This window comes from Natrix helvetica (genome assembly GCF_964273705.1).
Source record: "Natrix helvetica genome assembly, chromosome: 9".
Lineage (NCBI taxonomy): Eukaryota > Metazoa > Chordata > Lepidosauria > Squamata > Natricidae > Natrix > Natrix helvetica.
This window is the reverse complement of record NC_138560.1, coordinates 12,462,060-12,475,765: the sequence shown is the minus strand read 5'-3', so window position 1 is coordinate 12,475,765 and position 13,706 is coordinate 12,462,060. Positions and strand designations below refer to the sequence as shown.

General features: G+C 40.0%; 1 protein-coding gene across 1 annotated transcript in view; it reads left to right on the top strand.

The window, feature by feature from the left end:
• The first annotated feature begins 1,444 nt into the window (after nucleotides 1–1,444).
• Nucleotides 1,445–13,706, top strand: part of EPB41 (erythrocyte membrane protein band 4.1) — a 69,237-nt gene continuing 56,975 nt past the window's right edge. Inside the window, exon 1 of the mRNA XM_081962461.1 lies at nucleotides 1,445–1,582. The gene's annotated coding sequence lies outside the window, so the exon portion shown is untranslated. The remainder of the gene's footprint in view (nucleotides 1,583–13,706) is intronic.

Here is a 13,706-nt window from a genome sequence, read left to right as displayed (position 1 = left end):
AGCAACGGGCGATGGCTCGCGTGCCCAAAGAGATGGCTCTGCGTGCCACTTCCGGCACGCGTGCCACGGTCCAAGTACCTTCCCTGCAATAGCAGGCTAGATTTCTTTCATTTAATCGTGCTGGTATTTTAGAAGTGAAAACAGAACTTTCTTTGTCAAAATCCCCTTCCCCCCTTTTCAGGCCATAGAGAACAAAACATGAAGCTAAGAGTAGCTATTGTAGACTTGGTTTGTAAATTGAATCTGACTGGGTTTTGTAAAATCACGTAATTGTTTACTGCTAGGCCTGGGGAAAGGGACAGAAAAACTACGCAATTGCTGAAACTCTTCTGCACCAGCTCTTTAAAAAAATACATCCCAGATAACCCTGAACGTTTATTTAGTTCTGTTCTTAACAATACGATTTACTGCATGGTTGATTAAGCTGGTTTTGTACCAATACAGGCAGTCCTCGACGTACGACCACAATTGGGCCTGAAATTTCTGTTGTTAAGTGAGACGCTGATTGAGTCTTGCCCCATTTAACGACCTTTCTTGCCACCATTGTTAAGCGAATCACTGCAGTTGATAAGTTAGTAACACGGTTGATAAGGGAATCTGGCTTCCTCCTGGACTTGGCTTGTCAGAAGGTCACAAAAAGGGATCACATGACCGCCGGGGACACTGCAACCGTCATAAATATGAACCAGTTGCCAAGCGTCTGAATTTGGATCATATGATCATGGGGGTTCTGCAATGGTCATAGGTCACTTTTTTCAGTGCCGTTGTAACTTTGAACGGTCGCTAAATGAACCGTTGTAAGTCAAGGACTACCTGTACTTTATAGATATATCTTCATATGTCACTCATTTAATTACTATTTGGTATACTCTTCTTTGATTATATTTATCAGCTGATAACTCACAGGCACATACATACATGTACATATATAATAAAAAAATGATAGTCCGGTATCTCTTGTTGCATTTTAGTAACATCTCATGAGCCGTGGTGGCGCAGTGGTTAGAGTGCAGTACTGCAAGCTACTTCTGCTGGCTGCTGGCTGCACTTCGGCAGTTTAATTCTCACCGGCTCAAGGTTGATTCAGCCTTCCATCCTTCCGAGGTCAGTCAAATAAGGACGCAGATTGTTGGGGGCCATAGGCTGACTCTGTAAACTGCTGAGAGAAGGCCTGTGAAGCACTGCGAAGCGGTATATAAGTCTAAGGGCTATTGCTATTGCTATCTCTCTGGGACATTTGAATCAGCGTTGACTCCTGAAAACTAGTTCATACAGTTTCTTTGCAAGATTTTGCAATTGCCTCCTCCTTATTGGCCCAAGGTCACCCAGCAGGACTAGAACTCAGGACTAGAACTCATGGTCTGCTGGTTTCCAGGTGGGTGCATTAACCATTCCACCAAACTAGCATTCTCCGGGACATCTAATTTTTTAAAAATAAAAATAAAGAATGCTTCTGTTTTTCAAACCTAGATTGCTTGGCTATTAAATATGTTGCTTCTCTCATTCTTTTCCATGTATTCTACACTGATGGATTCTGATGAATTACCTATCGGATTCCTGAAATTGTCTCCATTTTTGGGGGGTGAGTATGAACTTTTATGAAATTCTTAATGAGTTGAAAGCGTTCTTCCAGAAACTTAGTCTCATTTGTTTTTTGTTTTTTTAATTAAGTTCTTCTGGTTTACATTGTTTAATCCTTCCTTTCTAATGTAACTGAAAGCTTACTGGATTCATTTTTTTTTAATGGAGTAGCGGGTTAATTTGTTATTCTACAGCAATGGGTATTTTCTATCAAATGTTCTTCTTGATGTGGTTAGTTCAGGGGTTGGCTCCTGCCAGTTCTAACCTCTTCTATGGAAGAGGTTCCACAACTCTACAGTGCCTTTTAGAACCGGTTTCAGCTTGTTTGTTTGTTTGTTTGTTTAATTTATATTGCTGCCTATTCGCCCACGGCGACTCAAAGCAGCTTACAGAATAAATGACCACATGTAAAACAATAAAAATTAACAAAAAGAATCAAATAAATTAATGTAGTACAATATAACAAGATCAACCCCCACCTCCCGCCCCCATCCCAGCAACAGCCGATCACGCGAGTCATTTAATGGGCTCCATCCCGCTCTGGGTTCCCCAGGCCCGCTGGCAGAACCAGGTCTTTAGCGCATTCCGGAAAGAGTGGGGGCATTCTAATCTCTGGGGGGGGGATGATGTTCCACCACGGAGAAGGCCCTTCTTCTGGGTCCCACCAGATGTATCTCCCTCGGGGATGAGACCCGCAATATTCCCTGCTTCTCTGTTCTTATGGGTTGGGTAGATGTGACTGGCAAGAGACAGTCCCTGAAATCACCTGGTCCCAAGCCATGAAGGGCTTTAAAGGTGACAACCAGCAACTTGAACTGCACCCGGAAGCAAATCGGCAACCGATGTAGCTCCCGCAGGAGAAATAAATATACAAGATTATTTTAACCCTGTTCACAAGAATCTAGTCCACTCAAGTTTAACACTAAATTCACACAAGATAAATAAGGGCCAGTGGAATGTAGGAGAAGTTGCACTTGCAGTGCTTGTGGGAATACAAGGACTCTAAGGTGATGGCTAGTTTAACTCCACCATCACCCACCCACCCCAGCTCTGCATGCTCTTCTCCTCCTCCTACAGGGGCTGAATAGAGGGGAGGAGTGAAATGACTGAGTAGCCTTGAGTGGCTTGGGGGGAGGAAGTGGCTGAAGGGAGATCCTCCCGAAAACTTTGCAGTGTTTATCTAGTAGTTGTGTAAGTGAGTGCTTTAGCTGAGTGACAATAAACCTACCACTCTGATCAGTTCTTTGAGTTGCTTTTGGTTCCTTGTGCCTGACAGAAGATGACAGTGTTTTCCCTGTGGTCAGTAATCAAATTGGAGAGGTTTTCCCGGTTTCAGCAAACAGGGTAAATGCCTTGTCAGTTTCACCTTGAACCTGTCCCTTTAAGGAAATACCAGTAGGTGCCCCAGAGTTTGACACATGGTCAAAGTGAGAGATAGGCTTTCTTCTCTGACAACAGCATGAAAGGGGAAGCTAAGGAAACATTTAAAGTAATTCCTTCCTCCGCTGAAGAAGTGAGAGGGAGGCATCCGCTTTATCGTATTTATATCTCTCTTCTACGGAACACAAAGTGGTGCATGTAAATTTATTTTTGGCTGTGCCAAATAGATCCTGTGTACTGTGCAAGGCTAACTGGATCTGGATCTGTTTTAATTTCAATGAGACTGTAGTATCTGGTGTTTCCAGGCTGTTCTTTGGAAACCCCGACCTAGTTGGCTGAGGTGGAGTTAAGCCATTTGAAAGGGCTTTCTTTTGGACTAAGGCAGTGTTTCTCAAACTTGGCGACTTTAAGTCCTGTGGACTTCAACTCCCAGAATCTCCCAGCCAGCATAGCTGGCTGGGGGATTCTGGGAGTTGAAGTCCGCAGGACTTAAAGTCGCCAAGTTTGAGAAACACTGGACTAAGGAGTGGCGGGAGATGGAAAATCAAAGACATAACATGATTTGTTGCTCTGCAACATGATTTCTTTGGCTTATGGCACAGCATACTGGGTGAATCCTGATGCTGTGAATTCAGGAGTGGGCTTTAAAAATTTCAGCAACAGGTTCTCTGGGTGGGCGTGGCCATGGTGGGGAGGGGCAGGGAGGGGTGGGATTTGGAGGTTCTCCAAACTGGCCATAACATTAGCTACGGGTTCTCCCAAACCTGGGCGAACCCATAGCAGTCCACTCCTGTGTGAATTGCAAGTCACAGTTGCTAACTTCCAGAGCCCTGGTGACTCAGTGGTTAGAATGCAATATTGCAGGCTAACTCTGCATTCCAACTGCCAAGAGTTCGATCCTGACTGGCTCAAGATTGATTCAGCCTTCCGTCCTTCCAAGGTCGTTAAAATGAGGGCCCAGATTGTTGGGGGACAATATGCTGACTCTGTAAACCTCTTAGATTTGGAGAGTGCTGTATGGAGTGGTATATAAGTCTAAAGGGCTATTGCGTACAACATTCAGTAGCAAACCATGATTTGTTAAACTATTCATAATTGTTAATGTCTGAACTGGGCTAGAGGCACTGTTCAATTTTACTGCCCACATTCCTCTGTGCATTTATTAAATTCCTTTTCTGTATGCGTATTTGAAAAAGCAGCATGATATGCCAGTGCTGAATTTCAATACTAGATGCTTGTTGCATAACCTTTCCATGTTTATCTGGAAACAGAAGGCTTAGCTGGATCAACAGATGGGCTTTACTCATTGAGGAATGCTGTAGAACTTAAAAGAACACTAACTACCCTCCTGTTGATGATGCTAATTATACAAGGCATGAAGGTAATGTTTCATTGCAAGAAACCTGACCGCAATCGATTTTTTTCCAAATGGACTCGAGTAGTTATTATTTAATTTATGCCAGCTTTTGACTAATAGTTACATACAGGACTTGTAGCTGAAAAGAAATCTTAACTCTTTACTCACTTTAGGGAAGTGAGAGTTCTTTGCTTTCAGTTTTGGGGAACAATGTATTAATATACGTGGACCACAAATCTCTAAATCAGCATTTTCTGACTAGGTGATTTCCACATGGGTTGAACTATAACTCCCATCATTAGAGCTGTGGTGGCACAGTGGTTAGAATGCAGTATTGCAGTATTGCAGGCTAATTCTGCCAACTGCCAGCAGTTCAATTCTGATCGGTTCAAGGTTGACTCAGCCTTTCATCCTTCTGAGGTCGGTAAAGGGAGGATACAGATTGTTGGGGGCAATAGAGAGGGCTATAAAGCATGAAGTGATATATAAGTGCTATTACTAGAGTTATTACCCATAACGCGTCGAATCCAGGCTGGGTAATTTGCTGTGGACAGACATATTTTGTTTGTTATGGTTGGCATGATATGAATTATGCAGAAGGGAACTAGGAATAGCCTTCCTTCCTTCCTTCCTTCCTTCCTTCCTTCCTTCCTTCCTTCCTTCCTTCCTTCCTTCCTTCCTCCCTCCCTCCCTCCCTTCCTTCCTTCCTTCCTTCCTTCCTTTTCATCTGCTCCCTCTACTCAAGAAACTCTGGATGGTGAAAAGAAATATAAATAAAATAGCTATATCAATCCTTTAAGAAGAAATAGAGCTGAAAAAAAATTACAATATCAGTTACTCATAAAAACCACACCCGAGCTCCATCCTGTCCTCTGCATTTCAGGGGGAAAGCCAGGTCTTCACAGAAGGCCAACAAGGTTAGGGCTGCTTCCATCTCAGGGCAGAGGCTATTCCACAAGACAGGTGCCCTGATGGAGAAGGTAAGCAATGCCACCAAAGGGACCTACTCTACCAGACATAGTAGAATGGGTAGAAACAGTTGCTATTGACTTTTTCTTCACTCCAGGCATCATGGCTGTGGTGTCTAAAACAGAGGCACACAACTTTCCCCTTCTAGAAATGGCTGGAATGTTGTGTTCATGAGACAGAAGAGAAAGTACATTAAATACAAAGAAACGTCACATCAATTGCATGTGGTCTCCATTGGCATGCTATCTCAGTTACCCCCATTAGCTTGGCTTTGGCATGTCCACTGCGCCCTGAGCATACTCAGTGCAGGGACTGCAGCTCTTAGCCCATCATTCTGGATCCCAGGATGGCTCTTGATCTGAAAAAAAAAACCCTGTACATACCTGCCTCTAAAGCAGGGGCGTCCAACCTTTGCAACTTTAAAGGCTTGTGCACCAACTCCCAGAATTTTCAGCCAGCATGGCATCCACTCAGCCACCCCATTACAGATTAACAGAGTTGGAAGGAACATTGTAGGTCATCTAGTCCAAACACACACACCCAAGCAGGAGACCCTATACCATTTCTGACAGATGGCAGTCCAATCTCTTCTTGAAAGCTTCCAGTGATGAAACACCTACAATTTCCAAAGGCAACTTCTAGTCCATGGCTTGATTGTTCTCACTGTCAGAAAGTTCCTCCTTATTTCTAGTTTGAATCTCTCCTTGGTCAGTTCCCATCCATTATTCCTTGTCTGGCCTTCAGGGGCTTTGGAAAATAATTTGACTCCCTCCTCTCTGTGGCAGCCCCCCCCCCCCAAATATTGGAACACTACTATGAAGTCTCCCCTGGTCTTTCTCTTCACTAGACTAGTCACGCCCAGTTCCTGCAACCGTTCATCGTGTTTCTGCTTCTTCTTACTATTGGTTTGGAAGAGATCTGTCTCTCCTGAGGATTGCAGGGTATTGCCTGCACAGGATTTTGCAACTTTTCCAGCAATCTCTGAAAGTGCCAAACCATGATTGTAATTTGCTGGGTCTTGGCTGGTACAAATCAATGGAGAAATTGAATGCCCTTTGGTATTGCTTTCCACTTGATAACTTTGCTGTCTGGGAATGCCATTTCTTCTGGGTATGGGGGTAAAGCAGCTAAAAGGATGCTAAAGTTAAAGAAGACTGAGGAAGCAACAACAAAGCAAAATATCATCAGACCACGGACGTTGCAAATCTTGTTTATAAACAAGTGCTCAGATTGCAGCCCAGATGTTTTTCTTAGGAGAATCAGTTTACGTCTTCTCAAGAAGCACGGCTCCTTCCTCTTAGGAAACATCTGAAGTCAAATTTCCGAAAATGGAAATACTGTAATGGCTTCTAGAAAGAACAGCCTTGCTTTTACAACTTGGCCAGTTTGATGATGAAGTGAAAAGATTTGCGGTGCTGATGAAGAAACAAGCTAGATCCACATCAACAACAAAACAGAAGGAAGTTTCTAAAATTTGATCAAGGAAAGCTATGATTGACTGGAAAATAGTCTCTAATTGGGATGCTCTGGCCATGTACCCTGTTTCCCCGAAAATAAGACCTCCCCGGATACTAAGCCCCATCGGGCTTTTGAGCGCATGTACTGAAATAAGCCCTCCCCCCAAAACAAGCTCTCCCTGAAAATATTGCAACACAGCAACAGCCAGGAGGTGACCACACTCGCTGCCTCCTGCACCTCAAAAATATTAAGACCTCCCCGAAAATAAGACCAAGTGCTTATTTTGGGGGTCAAAAGAAAATAAGACTCTGTCTTATTTTCGGGAAAACATGGTGTTAACCATTAAAATTACAGGTAATCTCGACTTACAACAATTCATTTAGTGACCTTTCCAAGGTATAGCATTGAAAAAAGGGACTTATGACCAGTTTTCACACTCTTGGTTACTGTACGTGATCAAAATTCAGATGCTTGGCAACTGTCTCGTATTTATGATGGTTGCAGTGTCCCGGACTGATATGATGACCTTTCGTGACCTTCTGACAAGCAAAGTGAATGGGAGAGCCAGATTCCCTTAACAGCTGTATTACTAACTTTAATTGAAGCCATTCATTTAACAACTGTGGCAAGAAAGGTTGTAAAATGGGGCAAAATTCACTTAACAACGCTCTCACTTAGCAACAGCAATTTTGGGCTCAATTGAGGCCGTACGTCGAGGGCTACCTATATCTTCCTGTTCAAGGAATATAAATAGAGCACCAAGGAGAGATTGCCTTGGTAGAAAACTATCTTGCCTAGGACTGTAAAACGTTTTCTCAAAACTTTGGGTTTTTAACCCGTCTTCACAGCTGTCCTTTGGGAATTGCATTTTTGTCTTTGCTGAGCTTTGAATGTGAATGGAGACATTATTTATAGCTTCAGGATACAGTCTTTTTGCTTTTCATGTTCCAGACCACAAGAGGCAGACAGATTCAATTCTCATTATTTTGTCATGAGCTCTGCAGTATTCCCCCCCCCCCCCCCGCTTTTGTAAAATAACCCACACAGCAAAGAGACATTCTAGGTTACTCTGTTTGTCTTGGAAGGAACGGAAGGGGGGAAAAAACTAAAAGCAAATTTCAAAATGCTTTTCACAAAAAATAATTTAAAAAGGGGCTAATATTAGAGTTAAGATTGTTAAAAACAGGACAGAGATTTTAAATACAGAGGTTTATCACGTCTGCCATGAATTGTTTAATATATTGGCAAGGAGCTAGTTGTTTTATTGGTTTTAATATAATTATTTGGCTTGATTCTTTGGACTGAAAAGAAAATGACCATGCACTAAAAAAAAATCAACTAGCGATTATATGTACAATTTTCCTCTTGAGTATTTGGAGTTCTTTTATATTAAATTATTAGGTATTGTTACTGGATGAGGTTACAACCAAAATATCTGCCAATCAGATTTCTGAGTTTAAATAATGAAGTTAGCAAATTGTGGGCTTTGATTTGCTAATTCTTACTCTATGAATAGAATTAGTGAATGGCTGTTCTAAAATTTGCTTTAGGATAGCAAACCAGACTTTGAAGCTATTGGGTGTTTTAAAATTGACTCATTGATTGTAATCCAGGAACAGCATGATTGCAGACAGACATGGTTTATTTCTGCTTTCTGGGCTTTCTCCTTTTATGCTCTTTTCATGCTCCTGACTGATTCATAGCAGTGCAAACCAGCAGTTGCTCAATAAGGGGGAATGCTTTTTTTTCTGGAATTACTAGAAAATGATAATCAATAAATGTATTTTGCTTATCTACAAGATTGAGTTTGTCATACATTTGTTTTACTCAACGAGAGATAGATGAACAAACAAATAGGGCTGATTGTGATATGATTTGATATCAGCTGGTTTACATTGTTATAGTTGTTCTTCTGGAGCCTATGCTGTAGGTATGAGTTTGCTTCTGGCCATTGGAGTACTCAGAATGAAGATGATCAAAAGTTTGCTGTTCCTTATTTTGTATATAAATCTGCCAAACTGTGGAGGGAACACCAGACTGGATGGACATATAATGTATATAAGATACCATGTTTGTGTGGATTTTTTTCTCTGAGATCTATAAGGTCATTCTTACCTAAATATCCTTTTTGGACTTGTATGCCGTATTATGAAGCTGGCCTATGTTATACCAGGGAGCAAATCTGCCAGCCAGCTACAGCTCCTGAACCTCAGAGGCCTCCAATAATACAATACTGGTGAAGTTTAAATATGAAATATTAAAATAATCAATACATTTATTTCAATAGGCTGATCCCATTCAAAATATATTTTAATACATTCTCTCTTCTGTACTTTTTTTTTTACTTATAGGTATAGCTACTGGTTTTAAACTTTAATAATATTTTACATGATACTGAGCAATATAAGATGGCATATAAATAGGCTATGAACAGCAGCAGTAAATCTGCACCCCAAGTTTTGAATATTATAGAAAAAAGTGAGAATAAAGTGTGGTCCATAAGCTGAATTCAGTCCCATCAGATGGGAGTAAACAATATGGGGAGAGGAGACCAGATTTAAAACAGTCTTTTTCAAAAGCCCTGCTGTCTAATGCCATCCTTTTGATCGTGAAAGAAATAAGCATGAGAGAGAAGCATTTTTAAGCGTGATAAGAGATCAGTCAGTTGATGGTATTGACTAATACAATTGTGAGATTTGTTCACATTTTGAGTAATTTGATTATTAAATCATTAAAAAGTTTTCAAAAGGTAGCTCCGTTAATCCCCTATAGCAAAAGCAATAAAGAATCTTTAATACATTCACTGCTGCCGTACTTTAAAGGCTCATGAATCGGAAAAGCTTATAAAAATTGTCACTAAGATGCCACAACACTATGCTTCTGTTTTTAGAAAACTCATGGTTAAAAAATATTCTATCTATGATTTTTAATGATTACCATGCTTCACACTGAAACACAAAAATATTGAAATGGTATAGCTTGCCTGCCTCACTCCACTTGTTCATAGGCTTCAAGCCTATTTGGCAATTTAATACCTTAAGAGGTGCTCAGCCAATTGTAAATACCATAAAAGTCTACTAGTTACTTGCTCAAGTAATCCTGAGTAATCACGGGAATGCCACATTAACGTAAAACCGAATAATGCAAATGTATTACAAATTGTTGTGTCTGGGTGGTGGGTTATGTAAGTTATTCTCAAGCAAGTCATAATATGGCAAAAAGAAGATAAGGTCATCTTTGAGTCCAAAGCCTAATAGTTTTGTTCATTTTATATGTACATTTGGAGCATCTCAGAAGGTGGAACCAAGTCAATGGTAACATGACTGTGCAACCAATGCATTGTTATTTGTGTGTTGCTTGTACACAGATTTGGTTAACTTGTCGTGGCCATGTTGCCTTTTTTTTAACAACCTGCAGACAACTTTGCCTATGTAGCAGGTAAAATGGATCCAGCATGGAGTAGCTATCATTATTTTTTCTCCCCTAGACTGGCCTTCGGTTATAAAAATGAAAGAATAATAACTACTCGGTATTTCTGAGGAATATCTCGGGGTGGGTGGGTGGGAGTGCTCCAGTGTAACCTAGATCAAGTATGGCTGTTTTGCACTTTTAATGCTGAGCCTCCCTCCTCCCCACAATTTCTTGGGAAGCCTATAAACTTCTCTGGCCTCCCTGTCGCGCGCTCTAATCCCTTCACCTCTCTCTCTCTCCTCTTAATGATTATTCCAGGATCAGCACTGTAAACATGTCGTTTCAACCCCTCACTTAATGACCAATGTTTGTTTTTGTGCTAAATGACAAGTTGAAAGAATCTAAGATGCAGCAGCTACGCCTCCTCAAATGGCATCCATTCAAGAAGCTGTCAAGGGCCGCCTGTCTTTAATGTAGTCAAATGTCTTTATTTTAGGAAATCTTTCTAGGAGGCCGCCATTATTAATATGCATGACCAGGAACATTTTTTTTCCATAAAAGGCCTTCAGCACGTGGGGGGGCTGCATCTGCGTGTTTTTCTGCAACATGAGTGGTCTATTGTTAGTAACTACCACCTCCCGGGCTGCTGTCTGTGCAGGAGTCCCAAGAGAGGAGGGAAAATGTTTTGAAATTCCCTGAATGGAGAGTTTGCAGCCAGCTGGCTCTGGTACACAGACAGAGGTGAAAAGAGGACTTTTTTCAGACTTTCTTTCCCTTTTGGCTGCTTTCTCTTCCTGGAAAAAAAATGCATTGAAGAAATTAAGCAAAATAAAATATAATCATTTACATATATTATTTACACAATTCTCAATGAATTATAAAAATAAACAAGCAAAACTCTATCACTAAACCCCAGCTCTCTCAGGGAGAAAAGACAAATAAACTGCCTAAAACAGTAATAGTGTCGTACAGTTACATCTTATTTCACACATTTATGTCTCGCCCATCAAAATAAACATGGCGCATAATCTAACCGTGTAGGATTAAAATTAATAAATTGGAGAGTAATGGATTAGATCCAGAATACTCTCAGAAACATTTACCTAGCAGAACTCCACTCACTGTTTTCTTGCTGATAGGAAACAGTTGTCCCCTTTCTTTTGCAGCCTTACTACCATTTCACACACTGTCCAATGGATCCCACCAAAGCTGATTTTTTAAAAGTGTGTTAACATCGAAGTAAAGAAGGATGGAAGATAGTTCCTTCAGCATAAAGGCATCATTGAATATCTTTCAAAAATTTCAATCTTTCAAAGATTGACGGTATTCTTCTGTTGATAAGTGACAAACTCAAGACTAACAAAATTGGTAATGCACTAAAATACATTGTATTAACTTTAAACAGAAACAGCAGTATATGAATACATTCCAAAAATTACCCTTTGGAAAATATGCATCCTGTCTGTCTGCTGGAAGCTAAAAACAGCAGCAGACAAAAATAGGCCCCAGGTGCTTTATTTGGCACCACAGAAGAGATGTATAAAGAGAGGTATTTGGAAGGGAATACATATATTCCCTTCCAAGTACATTTACTTATGTAATCTTTCTTTGCAAGCTTGACAAATCTCGTTCTGTATAATATTTAACTACAGGGATCACAAGACACACTTGTAGCATATTTAAACTTTCCAATAGGATTGTAGAAAATGTCCCTTCTAATTTAAGGGACTTTTTACCATCTTCATAATGCAAGAGGCAACATGGGTTTTTTGTGCACTAGAAAACAAAAGCTATTTCCTCAAGTGCTTTAATCTCATCATTTTAAAGCAAACTTTTATTTTGAATTAAAAATGGATCAAGCTTGTGCACACAATTCTACTTTGCTTGATTGTGTTATATATTGTTATGCTTTCAAAAGATTTTTTTAAAAAGAAATTCGTGGTCTGCTTGATCCCCACCCCCATCCCCCCACCCCCAAGATCAATCCTGCTAGTCTTCAACCCAAGCATTATTCAGCGCTGTCCCTGCTGAGCTTTGTAAAATTTGATGTGATCAGCTCAGTGCTACAATGGAAATAGCTTTGATCAAAATTCTTGGATTGTAATCCAGGTCCTAGACTGTGTAATCACATTTAAAAGTGGCATCTATCTACTGTTCCTTCAGTGAAATTTCTCAAGTGTTCTAGTTACAATGCTGGGAGGCATGTTATAGACTACTAAAAACACTACCTAAGACGGTGGCTCTGACTGCATTCACACTCAGTATCACAATATTCATCCTTTGGATATCTCTTATATAAGGTTGTACAGGTAGTCCTCGATTTAAGACCATAATTTGGCCCAAAATTTATGTTGTAAAGTGATTTGTGCCCCATTTTATGACCTTCCCTGCCATTGTTATTAAGTGAATCACTGCGGTTATTAAGTTAGTAACACAGTTGTTAAGTGAATCTGGCTTCCTCGCTGACTTAGCTTGTCAGAAGGTCACAAAAGATGATCCCAGGATCCTGTGACTGTCATAAACATGAGTCAATTGTCTGAATTTGAATCACATGTCCATGAGTATATTGCAACAGTCATAAATGTGAAAAACAATCATAAATCACTTTTTTTAGTGCCTTGAATGGTCATTAAATGAACCATTGTAAATTGAGAATTACCTGTAATTGGAAATATTATACCATATGTCCAAATAGAAAAAACAGCTATACGTACTTTGGATCAGTATACATAAAGTTGCACCTTTCATATATAAGGTAGTTAAAAGACATCCATAATTCTAAAGCTGAGCTTTTCAAATAGTGAATAATTTAGAATCTGCTTTAGAATAATTGCAGATTGTTTAAATATTTTGCAGTGGAAAGGTTACGGTGAGACCACCATACCTGTTTTGTTGATTAGAGAATATTGCAGTGAGATCCTTGGTCAGATATTTGAGAACATAGTAAAGAGATAATACAAGAGTTATGGGGTCAAACCTCAACCAGCAAACACAGATTTAAATCCACACTTGACCACCAAATTCATTATTATTTTTCATTATGTGATTGTTGGCTAGTCACTTGCTCTGAGCCCATGATGGTTTTAGGTGGAATAAAAGGAGTGGAAGTCTTTAAATAAGCATGAGAGAGAAAATATGCTGTGTACATGCAGTATATAAAATAGTAATTCTAAGGCCTGGTTCACATAGTGGACAAATCCAGAGTTTATTGATTTTGGTTTTGGCTTATTGTCTGGCGTCAACCCAACCATTATATACTTTGATTCATAGATTACTACAGTATGCAAAGCCAGTATGAGGGATTATGCTTCCATTGTATGTAAGAGAGAGATTAAAAACACACACCACCCAATTGAGGATTATAATTTTCCCTTGCAATAACCTTTTCATATGTAGAATCCTGGAATTTTTAAAAACTCTTATGTGTAATAAATGGCATGCTTTTTATAAATGTTGATAAGTGTTAGGAAAAAAGAGCTTGTTGGATTGCAGTGTTGTTATGTGCATGGAGGTGTATCTGTATTAGAAGTATGTGTGTTAATACAATTAT